This window comes from Marmota marmota, unplaced genomic scaffold (assembly GCF_001458135.2).
Source record: "Marmota marmota marmota unplaced genomic scaffold, marMar, whole genome shotgun sequence".
In the NCBI taxonomy this organism is placed as follows: Eukaryota; Metazoa; Chordata; class Mammalia; order Rodentia; family Sciuridae; genus Marmota; species Marmota marmota.
The window spans coordinates 14473960-14491172 of NW_025999961.1; the positions used below are offsets into that span (position 1 = coordinate 14473960).

Here is a 17213-nt window from a genome sequence, read left to right on the forward strand (position 1 = left end):
TGGTTTAGAGTGAAGAAACCTTCTTTAAGAATGGAAAGACTGTTGTTTGGAAGCATCATCATTATGGTTTTACCACTGTAAGTGATCCAGGTATAAACATGTACCATGGCACAAAGTTTTGTAGGCACCTGCTTTAGTTTATATCAATTTGTACAGTGAATAGGGTTCAGGAAAATTAACTCGATGTTAAAGCATTAAAAAGTTTTTAAAAGATTATAATTAAAGTGAAGATCCACATAATGGGGCTTAGAGCATTAGGAGAAACAGAGTGCTTTAATTGCATGAACAAATACTCACCAGAACCATGAAATCCAACCAATATTCATTGACAAGGGCTATATTAAAGACTAGTCAGGACCCTCTCAGAAGAAATTAGCAGTTATGTTTCCTGTTTGCTATTTATGCTCAGGGTTCATCAATTTCAATTTAAGCAGCCTCTTTTCTGGTGGAGCACTCTGATGCCAGTCTATAATTGGATAATATGCTTCCTGCTTCCTGTTCTCCCTCTCCTGGGGTGTATTGATCAGCTTTCTTCATCTTCATCTCTCATCCTCCACCAGCTGAGGGAGCAGGAGACCTCTGCACAGGAGGCTGTGTCAGCCCCTCCTCCTGGGGCTTCTAAGGGGATATCTGCATTTTGAGTTCAAGTATGAGCATCTATCCTGTTTACAGCAAGTTCATTACACAAAAGTTTATTTTGCCCAAGAAGTTGCATCAAATAACTTGTATTTAATTAGATACTTTAAAGAAAGTTTACTTGGGATTATAAGGCAAATTTTATTGTGTATGTTTTGTGCATTATTCTCCAATGGATATTTGAAGGTTTACTGAGATGCATCTAAATATTTCAATGCAAATATAGTCTCTCTCTCTCTCTCTCTCTCTCTCTCTCTCTCTCTCTCTCTCTCCCCACACACACATACACACACAGAGAGAGAGAGAGAGAGAGAGAGAGAGAGGAAATGCCATATGTCCCAAGTGAGACCTACTTGGAAAACAGAAGTGCTGAACATAACACACAGCATCCTTGTGAGAGGATAGTCAGTCAGTTTTATCTCTGGCAACGAGAAGTTTCTCACCCTCAAGACATGCAAATGACTTTTATATCTGTTCTTTTTATGTTATTTGCATAATTTTCTTCCACAAAAGTGAGAGCTGTCAAAAAATTAACCATTTGGGGTTTTCCATTCAGTTCTATGACCTTTTCCAGAGAATTAGATCTCTTCAGGGAAATAGTAACTTTGGGTTTGAGAGATGTAGCAGTGTACTGAGAAGGGAGTCACTGGCAGAAAGAGTGCGTGAGGAATAGAGATCAGTAGGTAGGCAAAGACACATGACTACATTTATAAAGTTATTTGATATTTTGGATCCTTTCATACCCTTGCTTGTTTTTGTTTTAGAAAATCATTAGTTTGACAGGTAATAGAAGAGATGTGTAATACTGTGCTCTCCTGTGTTACTCAGGTTAATGGTACAATGCAAACATTTTTGCAAGTGTGGTGCTAACTGAAAATGCTATTTGATAAACTACACAAGCAATGCTGTTTCCTGCATGCTTTGGTCTGAGTACTGATATCTGTAGAAAACTGCCAAATATGCTTATTTAGTATGAATACTACCTTTTTATAAATTCAGAAGTTGCACTCTGGAGAGCTGTAATAAACCTTTAAATTCATTTTACTTAGACAAAGGTTGATATATGTGGCAGGCTGGGGGCAAAGGCAAGTGCAGCTATCTGTTTTATCACATTGCTTTAAACATTTTTCAGCTTTAGACTTGTCTTACAAATCAGCTCTCTCAGTCTAGTAATTGTTTCACTGTACCTTATATCTAGCACGAATGCATCTTGAAAACCAGCAGGAGAAAGCACATTTGCTTAAATCCTGCAATGACTAACACGGTGGCTAATCTTGCAAATTATGATCATAGTTGTAGTTCATCCGTTAGGCTGGAAAAGACCAGATCCCCAAGTGGCCTCGGTTCCTTTCCCAGTTCCCGGGAGACCCACCAAATCTTTGCGTGTTGCCGGGCAGAGGGGGCTTTTCCTGCTAATCAGGTCAATGAGTATCTCCGTGCTCCAGGGACATGACAGGAGTCTATCACAGCAGTTAGGGAGCCTCCAAATATTGCACGCTCACGGAGAAATCTCCCGTTAAGAAACACCGCTTAGTCCTCATTTACTCACTGGGAATCTCTGAGGATTTCAGCTGATCTTTTTTCTCCCTTTAGACAGTGAGGAGCTCAACATAAACAGGGGAAAGAGCACAGTATGCTGCTACTTGGAGGGTGTTGATTGAAAACTTCGATCTCCCACCCCTTTCACGGTTGATTTGACTGATTTCTCACCTCATTCACAGAAAATATTTCAATTAAGGTAAGTGCCGGCTTTATCTGGGTGACTGCATCGCACTGAATTTCTGCATTGAAAGTTCTAACTGACTAAACTGACATTCTGCACTGCAGCAAGTGACTGTTTATGTCAGAAAAAAGGCTTAGCTTATAAGCAAGTGTCCTAGAATGAGACCTGGCATTGGGGGATAATGATATTTCGGAGCAATTCTTTTGAAATACAGCCATTCTGCCTTGCATCAAAATAAAATAGAAGAAAATGTGAAAACAGAGTTCATTTCTTATTTTGTCTTTTAAATAATCTGTTTAGAGGACTGTGCACTGCCAAAGCGACTGGATTTTGTTTGAAGTGGTCTGTTGATGTCCTATGATAAAATCTGAGTTGAAAGCTTGAAAGTTAAATTAGATAAAAAGAAAATTTGCAAATGGGAGTTGAAATTTCATGAAGCTTTCTATGTTAGCAGTGTCACTGAGATCCTTTTTGGCTTAAGAATTTAGAGCTGAATCCCTAATATTTTAAATGTTTCCATTTAGAGATTAAAATTTAAATGTTACAGTTTCTGATGAAACTGTTAAGAAAACTGAACCTAGAAGTTTTAACATTCCATTGATATGCTTTATGGTTCATATACATGAGAGATGTAATTCTTGTATGAGATAGATTAATAAATTAAGTAAAGAAAATTAACTACTTTCTAAAATGCTTATTTTTGATGAGAAATTTCTTTTTTAAGAGATTAATGTTATGCATTTATTGAAATCCTGACTTTTAGATATTTTATGTTTGAGTGGGCTTTTGTTATCAAACAGTAGTGAATTAAGGTTAGCCTTACATTTTTTTGTATAGTTTAGGGTAAGTATCCAGGTAATGTAGAGAAGTTTGTTTGAGCATTGTTTCTTCTATTTCTACTTTTCCTCATAAGCTTGTTAATAAAATTTACAAAGGTAATAGAAGAAACTTTTTCCCCAACTTAGGCTTAGTTATCTGAACTTTTTCTTTTCTATTTTAGTTAGTACATGTAAATATAGGATGATGATTCTATTCAATTTTATGTTTAAGTCTTATGTAATTAAGAGAAACAAACTAATTCTATTACTATAATTTTATGTGACCTATTTGTTAGCACTCTAAGTATATGAAAAGTAGCAATCAAATACTTTGCTATTATTTAGGACTTTTCCTAGGAAATTATTTTCAGATAATGAGAAAAAAACATTTTAAAATAGCCACATGATTTTTTAACATATATAGAAAACGAATTTCAGTAGTAAATATCTAAAGGTAACAGTGTAAATATCTAACTGCTTTTGTATTAGAATTTAAAATGCATCTTAAACATATTTTCTGGAATGAACACTCATATTTCCTGGGTATCTTGAGTACCTCTAGTATTTTTAAGTATCTTGATGTAGCATATTTTATAAAGATGTCAGAACACTTTTTATAGTATTTGGCTATCCTTCTGAAACTCCTTTAAGAACTTTTCAGACTGATCTTGATGTTATTGGTTCTTACCATAGGGGGAAAATTTCAGGATATGGATAGGTTCTGACATGTACTTGCCAGTTGTCTGCATGTTTTCAGCCAAAGACTGAAGACGGCTATCCACTTCTGGTGCATTAAGACTTCTATCTTGTTTGGGGGGCAAATGGTTTCCTGATCAATTCAAGGAAAACTATGAGAAGATTGTGTTGACTACAGTGACTGTCACTGGGTCCTTGGTTTCATTGTTCTTCTTGAAAGCAAACATAATAAACAGAAATAAGGAACATTAGTCAGGCAGGAACACATATAATACTAAAAAAAACTTGTACATTGGTCAAAATATCTTTGTAAGATAGTGCCATGAGCCAAGTTCAAAATTGATGGCTGTCAGTCCCATTGAATTTTTATTGGATGTTCTTACCACTCAAGTATATAAATAGTGTATGGTCACTGAAGTGCGTATTTAGTGCATAATGAAATATTTATGTTTAAACATGAATGTAATAATAATTCTTATTCAAAAGCATCTATCTAAAGTTTCTAAAGGAGTTTTGTCATTTCTGTATATTTTGTCTTAATTTGCGTCATCCAAACTGATAAGAAATGAAGAAAGTATTGAGTGCAATTGAAAATTAGTAGTTATATAAATTAGTTAGCCCTTCCCCCCTTCTATTTTTCAAAGTTACTATAGTACTCTCAGCTACCACCATATCTCTTTCCCATTTTCATTCAATTTATGAAAATTTATTTCTGTTATAAGATCAGAAAATATTTTATAGGACAACCTCATTTGGAATAACACAGTTTCACGTTTTAAAGAAAAATGACTATTAAAACTTCATGAAGCTCCACTATATGTTTTTTTTTTAATTAAAAAAAAACAACAACAGAAAAAAGCAATCTATAACATACTTGAAGTGGTTTAAAATTCCAGATAACTGAGTTATAAACTTTATGTGCATGTTGATAGAATCATCAATTCCAAATTATAATGTTATTTATCTCCATTTTCCAGAGAAGGAGTTAAAAGCTGAGAAGATATGTAACCCGGCCAAGGGTACACCACAGTGGGTTATGAATTCATATAACAGTTTCAAACTCAGATCTGGGTATTCAGAGTTTATGATCCTTATACCATACTATTTTATTACCTCTTATATGGTGAATGTTTCCAGTATTTGATATGAAACACATGAATATTTTTACCATATTCATAATGGTAACAAGTAATTCTATCACCATTATAATAGTATAACTCTTGATTTACTTAAAGTAATTTAATTGATCTAAAGCAATTTCTAAGTAATTTCATAGGCACAGATGTTTGAAATAAGAATATACTTTGTAGCCAGGCAGGATGGCAAAAGCCTATAATCCCATCAATTCAGGAAGCTTAGGCAGGAGGATTGTGATTTCAAAGCCAACCTAAGCAACTTAGTGAGACCCAAAGCAACACAGAGAGACCCTGTATATATATATATATGAACTGGGGATGTGGCACAGTGGTTTAGTGCTCCTGGGTTCAATCCCAGTACCACCAAAAAAAAAAAAAAATGTACTTTTTACTTCTAACTTTTGAAAGTAGTATTTTTAGAAGTCTTTGTTTCTAGGTGTTCTGATTATTACTGACAGAACACTCTATCATGAACATAATAATCAGTGTGATGTAAATTTAGTATTTGTGATATGCACATCTTTCCAAATAGACAGACAAACTATTAGGAAAAAATAAAATACAAAGATATAATACTAATGCCATTTGTATCAACATGAGATGAAAAGGGAAGTTAAAGGGAATTCATTTTAGTGGCAAAAGGTGCATACGTATTCAAAAGGACAGAGAAACTAATGGTTGGAATTGAGTGCCCGAAGTGTATTTATCTAGCGAATAGACTTGGATTTTCAGGTGCCTATTGCTCTATTAATTTTTCATAAAATTTCCCCTGTACCTAACTATGTTGATCTATAACAATACTTATATTTTCAAACTAAAATTTTACACAACTGTGTGAAAGTAGGGAGAGATGTTAAAAAGTTAGAGTTGCCCTGAAAATTTTAGTACAATTAGTTATCATATGCAAGGACATGCTAAGGTGGTAATAGAGGTAAGTTAAATTCCATAGTAAGAATTATCAATTACTATGCCTCAGCATGTCTGCAAATTTATTTAAATATAAAAAGTCCACTGTACCAGATGCTGAGAATAAAAATATATAGTTATTAGAATTGTGATGAGGAAATATATATGTATAATCTTCAACCACTAACCAGTGTACTTTTGATTTTCTAGAGTTTTATTTTTAATCAACTGTTGGCTTTGATAAACTATTGTATAATGAAGAGCATTTATTTATTTATTAACATTCCAAATGAATAAACATGGTCTTTAAAGAGTTATATTGCAAAAGAGCTTACAATGTTGAGTGTCCACAATGCACAGGTGTGCCCATTAAGACTTTATGACTATGTGTTAGTCCTGCATATTTGACTAGGGACTCACCACATGTGTGACCAGGCCTAGACAGCTTCTGAAGAAAGGCCAGTAGCTACCATGTGACTTCATAGGAAAACCATGATGATAATAGAGTCTCCATATGAGGTAACAAATATCTTACTTGGTGAATTTTTATACAAAATGCCATATGAATCTCCAGTAGTTAGTGGACAGGAACAAAATTTGAGCCATGTGAAGATGGTAGTCCTCTGATTTACAAATAAACTTTAATCATGAGATGGATAGGAGCAACGGAAATTGCTTTAGATCAATTCAAATAGACACGTTTTTCTGACCAATCATAATGATTAAGTGCAAGGATGTTGCTCCCTTGTGGAGGGGCACTGAGACTGTATGGTTCTGAGTGGCATTCCAAGTGCACCAAGCATGCAGTGGTGAGCCTTTTTTACCATTTTCCACCTTGTGATTCTATTTCCATTAATCAAGTTGAATTGAACACATTTGTTTTCTTTAAAAATAAAAAGATTGTGATTGACTAAACATCTTACGTATTCATATTTCTGATAGTAACTGGGAGTACATGTTCTGCATTCTGCCCTCTGGGTTCAGATCCAGCTTGGGATACTTGCTTGCTCTTTGCCCTTGGACAGATGAGTTAAGATGTCTTTATGCCCTTCATCTTCTTCAATAGGGAGTGGGCCATATTAACTTTCCCACAGAATGACTGTGAGAAATTAAAAAAAACAAAACAAAAAAAACATAATTAGTCTAACATAATTTCTCAAAAGTTCAGGAAATAATAGTTACTTTTATTAATAGGAAACCTTGTTATTTATCCTTTATTTATCATATATACAAAACTAAGGACATATTCTCTCTTAAGTAATAATGAACAATTGGATCTTGCTAGAGGTCCTAGAGCTTCTTAATATTGTGCTTATCTCTGTTACTTCAAATTTTAGAAACATGCCTTTTTTCTTCCAACAGAGGGTTTACACTAGTGAGTGCATGTAAGTTAGGGATAAGTTTACAGAAACCTTCCCGTTTTTGACAGAGGACTAAAGGAGCACTTTGATTCTGTCTTAAGAATGTTGGCAGGAAGAGAAAAAAATTAAAAGGCAAGCCATTTTTGACTACTGTTAGTCATCACCTAACTAGATTATAATGGCATAAAAAGAATGTCCCGTGACTTATTGTTGTAAATGGAGCTTCATTAGAACACAGCCATGGCTATTCACATCTGTATTGTGGATTGCCTCACACGTGCTGTAAGGCCAGAGTTGAACAGTTGAGCACAAATAGATTATGCAGTCTACAAAGCTGAAAACATTTCCTATTTTGCCTTTTAAAAAAAGAAGTTTACTGACTCTTTGTTTATGAGAAAATATTCATCTTTCGTGGTGTTTTATTATATGTGGAATGAATATTTGACAAAAAATAATTAAATATATTGCAAATGTCCATGTACTTATATATTCATAGTTACTATTTTCTCTTATCCATTAACTCATCATATTTTAATATGGGATTTAAATCTTTTAATTTTAAATTTTGACGAAGTTATCATTTATCATATCCTTTCTATCTATGCAAAGATTTTCCAGTCCATACTTTGTATATTGATTCACGTAATTAGCATAATAGGTCCTATAATAGAACCTAGTGTTTTGTAGAGTACCAGCTAAGTATTCTTATAGTTTAGTACATACAGGAATTAATTGCTATGCACTTTATACTACCAGAGTCTCATTACTGAAGTACTGATTTAGTAGGTTTAGAAAAAGACTGAGGAAACACAGTTTTGAGACCTTTGTAGGTAATGCCAATTAAATCAGAATATGTAAAAATGTGGTTCAAATATCAGGGGTTTAAAAATGTATCAGGTAACTCTACTATGCAGCCAAAGTTGAGGATGCTAAATTACATTAGTGACTCCAAAACCTGAGTAAATTATCTTGGAGTATTGCTTAGTAATTCTGAAGTGTGGCCTGAGTTCTGCATTTCTAAAAAACCTCCCAGAAATGTTCATGCTGAGGTCGCTGGGCGATGTTGCTTATCATCTTACCCCACCTTCTTTCTCTGCTCCATGGTCACTGCGAGTGTGCAAACATTTATTTGAAGACCTAGTAGGGCTGTGACTTACTACCAGAATGTATCAGTTTTCTCAAGAAGTTCTTCTCATCTCTGGAAGGTGATGCTCAAGAAGTTCTTCTCATCTCTGGAAGGTGATGGGAAATTCTGAGTCAGGTGAAAACTGACGAGTGCGTGCATGCACACTCACACACACACACACACACCCCAAATATATATACATATGTGTGAATATATAATATAATATTTATTACACTGTTTTATACATACACAAGTATCTTTGATTTCCAGTTACTCGTTTTGGACACAGAATAATTAGAAGCTTCACAAAGTCAAATGTTTAAGTAAGCATCACTAACATGTCTAACTCATTGTGGTGAAGAGGAAAACAGGGTTTTTATTGTTACCCCAAAACTTTTCAAGCAAGCAAAAAGCTTTTTCTTTACTTCCATCCAGAGAAACTCCATACCAGGGCTCAAAAATTATCAGAAAGTGTTAACTTCTTGGATCTCTTTATTCTGGGAATGGAGTTCTAAGGCTGTGTTATTTGTCAGTTCCCCTTTCTTCTTTTTTCCCCCCAAGTGAATTGTAAGGATATTGACTTTAGCAATCTATTTAATCTTTTCTTGCTTTCAATTCCCAACTGTAATATTTCACAAAGTTGAAATAATTTATATTATTCTATTTTTTTTTATATGCAAACCTACTCACAACATTTCCTACTATGCTTCTCCATTACTTTTTCTAGAATGTTTGACATCTTGGTAAACATATACTTTTAAGTTGATTTTATTACTATTTGTTGTTCCACTTCCTATCAGACTTTGGAATGTGAGCTTCATGAAGGCAGAGATTTTTGTTATACTTTTCAGAGCTGCAGCCAAATATATATATATATNNNTATATATATATATATATATATATATATATATATATATATATATATATATATATATATATATATGAGAGAGAGAGAGAGAGAGAGAGCTGGTGCTCAGAAAATATCTGGTGAACAAAGAGTGAATGGATGGATGTTCCAATGTCATCAAATAGATGTATGGTCTGTATTTTAGGACAGAAGCAAATACTAAATGATATTTACATTCCCTTAGGACTGTATAAGACTTTAACAGATTTTTATTGAATCTATCCATTTGGTTACCTCAGTAATCATTGTAAACCTCCCAAGTTTCAGCTACTTTGTGCTAGATGCTAGGGATACATGTGGACAAAACCTAGTTCCTAAGCATAATATGCTAAGCCGGATGATGCCAGCAGGGATAAGAGAAAGAGTAGTTATAATACACTGAGGTGTACACTGATGGAAAATATGTATCAGGTATTATTAATACACAGAGAATAGTTCCTAATTTAACTCAGAGTGGCTAAAGAACTTCTTGCTTCCAAGAAGTTACCTAAGCTAAAAATTGAAGGGTAACTTGCAATTAAACAGAAGGATCATTAACTCTTAAAAGAAGTCATATTATGCATGAAAGAGCAGAGACAGAATTTGAGAATTCCTGACACCCTTCAGCACCACATTAACATTATAATATTTGAAAAACTTGTATATATGAAAAAAATGTCAACTTTATATATGCCTGTATAAGAAGGCTTAACTTTAACCTAGGAACAATGAAAACCCTGGAAGAATTTTGAAAATGGAAAACAAAAATTTTTCAGTGATTTGTTCTGAATCTTGCATTTTATTTTTCATTACTTCAAATTAAAAAAATACACAGTATCATGTGCATATAATGATATTTCTGTCAACGATGAGCTCCATATATGATAGTGGTACCATAAGATTTTATCATATGATAAAATGTGAGATTCTTGTAAGATATAGCCTTCTCAGCTAATGTATGTGAACTCTATGATGTTCAAAAAATGACAAAATATTTGCCTGTCTACTAATTTCTCCCATATCCCCATCATTAAATGACACCAGACTGTAGAATATATAACATAATGACATCAGCAGTTTTAAAAAGACACATGAAAATTCAAAACAACCCAAAAATATCAAAAGATAAAGTAATTTTATAATGGGGATTGAAGAAAGAAAGAGAAACACACTTAAAATTCTATGCAAAGGATGCGTGGAAGTTCACATGCATAACTTTGAACCACATGTAAGTTCAATGATCATTGAACTTGGCCAAGTATAATCCATAAGTAACTTTTAAGATTTCTATATTGAAAGCTTAGTTGAATAATTTATTTCAATTTCAAAATTTAGCAAAAGTAACAGACTATGAATGGATATACACATATTGAATGGAGAAGTGTTCACATTCTCCTGTTTTCTGTCTGTGATCATAGAGCCAGCCCTCTACTTTTCTTGGATAGACAAACTCTACATGAACTATCCAGAATTATCAGCATTACCATTCTTTGGAGGAAAACATTTTGAGCCTTTCATTTCCGAGGTAGAATATTAGATATTAACTCTACTTTGCAAAACTCTGCCTCTTTTATGTGGTACTTTTTTTGTTGGTATGGTTAATTTTAGCTGAAATTAAATAGGTTATTTTACCTCTTCAACAAAGATTTCTCTTGCTATTCCACCTAAGGTAGCATCCCTCTTACTGTTCATCTCACATTTACTATTTACTGTCTGATGATAGTTCTTCCTATGGGAACATAAACTCTGTGAACCTTGCTTTGTTTATTGCTACTGCCTTAACACATAGATCAGTGTCTATCATACAGCTAGCACCTCTGCCTTAAATGGAGGAAAGAAAGAAGGGAACAAGGAAAAGAGAAAAAATGGAGAAGGCAAGCTGGAGGGGTAAATGCATCTTCCAATCTTGGTGCATAAATCTTCTACCTCTGCTGTCCTCACTACTGTCCATACTACCTTGGTAAATGACAGTGGGCTATTATTTAACCAGTGTGTCCAGTTAGAAATACATCTACATAGGAGCCCCATTACTTCTTTTTTTTTAATGCCTGTATTTGTTTATTTTTATGTGGTTCTAAGGATAGAACCCAGTGCCTCACACATGCTAGGCAAACACTGACACTGAGCTACAGCCCCAGCACCCCATGACTTCTTATATGCAGACATCCAATAGACACCTGGTCCTGTCAATCTTGTCTTCTAAATCTCTCTCACATGAGTTTTCCTTTTCTCTTTCCCACGTTTCATGTCACCTTAGTGTGTTACTTGCCCTCTGGTTACTTTTATGTACTCCTCTTTTCCAAGATAAATGATCCATAGTGCTAGAAAACTGATCACTCTAAACACAAACTTGTCAAATTTCTCCTACTTTAAAGGCTCCACCTAGAGTTTCCCATCTCTTTTAGGAATGAAGACATTCTTTTAACATCCATTTCTTCACATGGCCTGGATGCTGTTTCCTTTTCTCTTGCCTGACTTCCATCAGTGTTTGACTTGGCCTCAGTCAATATCATTTTTTTTAATTTCTGAGGCTTTATTTTTGCTGTCATATTAAGTTGAATTTTGCATTTTTAGATCTCTTGATTCTCAGAACAAGTTGAAGGCCCCTCCTAGAAGTTTCTGAAACATACTCTATGACAATTCAAGTCTAATCACAGAATCCACTGTGCTGTTTATTTAATGCTATACTCCAAATTCTTTGCTGGCAAGCTCTAAACCTTTCTTATTCACTACTACATTCTCTGTGGCAGAGGCTTACATACAAAATCCTCGGTAAAAATATCAGTTAATTTTCCTCTCTGAATTAAAAATAGTCATTTATTCATAGGCAGTGTTTGTTCTTTTCACCTGAGAGCTTAAATTCCTACCATTCAGAAAAGAGTTATCATCGTCCAAATCATCTTCAAGAAATTTAAAAAAACATAAAAATATAGTAACATTTAGATTAATGATTCTAACTACTAAAACCTGTGTAATGCTTTCAAACACCATATCCACCTTATGAACTATGTAGATATCTTGTCTTTAATGAACAGTAGAAATTATTCACACACATTGACTAAAGGTCACCTGTTTTAACCAGCTTCTTTCTGTGTAATAACAGGATGACATTTCTTATCCCATTGTGAACAATGAACATGCAGATTTAAATTCACAAGTTCATTCTCTACAAAAGTTAGACTCTTATGCCTCCTTATTTTGTAAGTAGGTGATATTTAGTGCAGGAAATATACACTAATTCTTATTTTTTAAGCTTTTCGATCTTAAAAAAATATAATTGGTAGTGTAAACAACAGAATTTTTTTTACTTATGAATCAGTAATCAAAAAGCACATCCTGAATAGATATGTTGTAACCTCTCATGTTTAAAGAATGGCTGCATTGTTTTATTTAATATTACCATAATTAAACTGTATTTTATTACTTGTCCTTTATATGGGGTGAAGTGAACTGCTCTAAAAATCAATACAGAGTGAACGGCAGCATTAATTTTGGAAGGTATTTTTCTCACAGATATTTAGCAGCAATCTTCCCTGGAACCATAATCCTCAAAAGGAAATTGCAGTCCTTGCAGAAACACAGTTTGGGTCATCTGGGTCTAGGTCTCTGGATTTTTCTAAAAGCCTTCACAAGGCACAAATAACATTTTAAATAGCTTGTCAGGAGGAGAAGTGATTTTTAATGCAGATCCACCAAATATAATGTTTTCTTTCAGTGCCCCTGAAGGCAAACATCTGAAAGGCAGAGAGAAACATAATGCAAAGATAAATGTTGTGACTAGTGTCTAAGGAGGAATATAATATAAGCATAATAGAGAAATATCTCTTGTCAGAATAAAATAGTAAATTGATTTAATATTTTACAATTCTATATGTACTCAGAGGTATAATTAGACATCAGGATTTTTTTTTTTCTCTGCTGAGTGATAAGCCATTTTTATTTTTGAAACATTTGAGGGAGAGACAGAGGGAAACAAACAAACAAACAAACAAACAACAACAAAAAAAAACAGGTTCAATTATGCTCTTTAAGAATGCAGGCATGGGAACAAGTACCAGCCCAGACTTAAACAGTAGTGAGCGAGAATGGCTAACACAGAAACCTTTACATGAAATAATGGAAGTGTCACCCTGATTCCATTTAGCAAGCAAATCTTGTGTGATGGTGGCTCATGTTGCCCTGGGTTTTGAACAGCATAGTAACTTGTGAGGCAGCCAGCACTACCCTCACTACCTTCTGTATTCTCACTCCAGTTTCTACAGACTTGGGTCATCTAACTCTCATGACCAAATAAACAGAGACCTAGAGACTCTGTATTTTGTGTTTTTGTGTGTCTATGGTGGTAGCATCCTACTAAAAAATTTGTTGATTTTTGCTTGACTAGAAGCAGTAAAATTAAAATGTTTTGTTTCTCAAAATGGCTCATTCCAATGTGGAAGCAAACTGAAAATGCTTTCCCTCACTCTGAGCAGAATTGAGTGCTTACAGATACCATCCTCTTTAGAACCATAGAAATGAAATTATATTTTTTCAACTGCCTTTGGCTGGTTCTGAATAGTGTGGTTGTAAAATAATTAACAAGTCAATAAGCAAATAAAATTATTCTTCCATATGAAAACCATTTTTCTAATATAATTAATATTATCCAGGCTTAAAATTCTCAGTACTCTAATGCTTTCCCTGTGACTGACTCCAGATACATGCATAAATCCAGGATCCACTCTTGAGTGTAGGATAGCTTGAGGTTCTTGAAAGACCACATACTGTCTTACCTTTGACCTAATCCATATATGAAGCTATGGCTTATTTGCTTGCTTTGCAAAAAAATAAGCCTTGCCAGGTGTGTTGGTTTATTTTTTTGTTCCTAGTACAACAGGATAGATGAAAGAAAAAGAACCTTTTTTTTGGCTCACAGTTCTGGAGGTCTAATGTTGAGAGGCCACATATAGTGATGACCTTCTTTCTGGCAGTGTCCTGAGGTGTTACATGACATCACATGGTCAGAGAAAGGGAACATATGTGTATTTGTATCTCATCTGGTTCTTTCCCTCTTCTTACAAAGCCACCACGATTCAATCATGGCAGCTCCACCATAATGATCTTGTGTAATCCTTGTCTCCTCCAAGAGACCCCACCTCTAAACCCCATAGTCAGGTGGGTTAAGTTTCCACTCTTCTAATACTTTACAAAGCAGATTAAATTTTCACACATGAATTCCTGGGGGACACATTCTAACCATATCCAAACCATATCATCTGGGTTGTTAAACATTTCAGAATCTTTGAGATTGGTAAGAAAGGTGACTGCTAGTCTTACACTCATTGAAATGTGTCATGGGTTTTCATTTCAAGAAGGAAATTCTAGAATTAATGAAATGTTTCTATGCATGAAACCATTATTAACAACATAAGTAACAGATATTTTCAAATATCAACCTTGAGTTTTGTGTATAAAGTACTTACTGTATACAGTAGAGCTGTTGAAGTGATATAGGAATACAAAGAATGAAGCTGTTCATTCAAATCTGATGGGACCTTATGAGTACTTGCAAAGGGAGCTGGTTAAACATTTAAGCTAAACACAATTTAAACAGCAGAAACAATTTAATGTGAATTAAGCTTTTGGGGCCTTGTTTATGATTCCTAAATAAAATAAAACTGTTGATGGGTATCAAAACGCTGGCTTTTTCTGTTTCCACATAGCATAATTATCATCTATGTATCATGTTTGTATAGCGTGTGGTTTATATATGAGGTGTTCCCTGAAAGTTCATGTGTGAGATAATGCAGGAATGTTCAGAAGTGAAATAATTAGAAGTGAGTGCTGTAACCTCATCAGTGTATTAATCCTTTTGGTGAATTAATAATTTGAAAGGACTATTTTACTGAATGTTAACTGAAGACAAGGAGGGTATGGGTGGGGAAGTAGGTCATGGGGGACAGGTCCTTGGGATTCATACTTTTTTCCTAGCACCTCTGTCCCTCTCTCTCTGCTTTCTGGTCACCTTGAGCTGAGTAGCTTATGACCCTCCACTATGACGTTCAGCTTCACCTGGACCTAGAGCAATAGAGTCTGCTAACCTCAGACTTGAGACCTCTGCTTTCATGAGCTCAAAATGAGATTTTTCTCTTCTTAAGTTCTTGTCAGGTTTTGATCACAGCAGTTGAAAAGTGAACTAATACACACAGCATGCCATTTGGTGTGGACACTGTATTTGAAACAATTTACAAACTTGTTAGTTATTATATAATGGAAGCATAAAATGAGAAGAAAATGTTTTAATATTAGTCAACATTATAAGTGATTTACTATTGGGGATATTGACTGAGAAAGGATACAAAAAAGGAGTCTTCTGGGGCTGGGGTTGCGGCTCAGTGATAGAGTGCTTGCCTAGCTTGTGTGTGGCACTGGGTTCGATCCTCAGAACCACATAAAAACAAATAAATAAAATAAAGATATTGTGTCTATATATATATATATATATATATATATATATATATATATATATATTCTTCTGAATGAATAGAAATGGATACTTTGATAGGAAATGTACTTATATGAATTTATATCCACCTATCCATCTATGTGTTTCTCTACCTATTTATCTATATGCACACAGACACATATATAGTATGACTTTTTAATAATAAAATATTATTCTGAATAGTTTGCAATAAACATTTTTGCAATTATAAATATATTATTTGATTATTTTTTTTAAAAAATTAGATTGAGATTGATATTATTGTGAAGGAAAAAATACTCACTATATTCAGTTATGCCATAATTAGTTTTGTTTCACCAATTTTCAAGTAAGGAACTGTATGCCAAATATTTTATAGCTTTCAAACTGATAGCACACAGCTTCATAGGAAAAGAAATTGAGAAGCATTCAAGAATTTTTTGTAAGAAGCATTCATATTTATAAATCAGAGAAATCCATACTTGTTGAGAGAAATTTTTTTAAAGAGAGAGAGAGAGAATATTTCAATATTTATTTTCCAGTTCTTGGTGGACACAACATCTTTGTTTGTATGTAGTGCTGAGGATCGAACCCGGGCTGCATGCATGCCAGTCGAGTGCGCTACCGCTTGAGCCACATCCCCAGCCCCAAGAGACATTTTTTTAAAGGTAGTGATTTTGTGTTTGAAGAGCTTATCTGATGGAAGGTTGAGACAGAAATAAAATAATTGTCCCAAACTTTTAAATGTGCAGGGTTATTTTAGAAATCAGTAATAATAGCATCATAGTTTTAGATGAACAAATGCAATATAGACACTTTCCCACTACATAATCTTTAAAAGAGCAATGAATGCTAATTTAAGAGAAAACAGTGGAGTTGCCTGAGCAGAACAGAAGTCACAATGCTGGCAGTTTCTTCTCATCCAAAGCATTCCCCAAACCTTCCTGATAAAACCTACTTTGCCAAGGTTAGTAGTTCCCCCATCCCTCTTTGCTTTGAGAATATTGAAGTCCCTGGTGCTGAAAATGCAAACAGCACTTTTTTTTCTAACCAATATATTATCATGATCTATTTTTATCTTTTTTTTTTAAATTTTTTATTGTTGGCTGTTCAAAACATTACATAGTTCTTGATATATCATATTTCACACTTTGATTCAAGTGGGTTATGAGCTCCCATTTTTACCCCATATACAGATTGCAGAATCACGTCAGTTACACATCCATTGATTTACATATTGCCATACTAGTGTCTGTTGTGTTCTGCTGCCTTTCCTATTTTCTACTATCACCTCCCCTCCCTTCCCCTCCCCTCTTCTCTCTCTGCCCCCTCTACTGACATTCATTTGTCCCCCTTGTATTATTTTTCCCTTTCCCCTCACTTCCTCTTGTATGTACTTTTGTATAACCCTGAGGGTCTCCTTCCATTTCCATGCAATTTCCCTTCTCTCTCCCTTTCCCTC

General features: G+C 34.3%; 1 protein-coding gene across 2 annotated transcripts in view; it reads left to right on the forward strand.

Moving 5' to 3' along the window:
• Cdh12 (cadherin 12) overlaps positions 1-17213 on the forward strand; it is a 939940-nt gene that overhangs the window by 526890 nt on the left and 395837 nt on the right. The window contains exon 3 of one of the 2 annotated variants that reach the window (XM_048802957.1): positions 2230-2374. The gene's annotated coding sequence lies outside the window, so the exon portion shown is untranslated. Of the gene's footprint in view, positions 1-1932; positions 2375-17213 lie in introns of those variants that run through there. The other variant, XM_015496396.2, reaches the window with a different exon arrangement.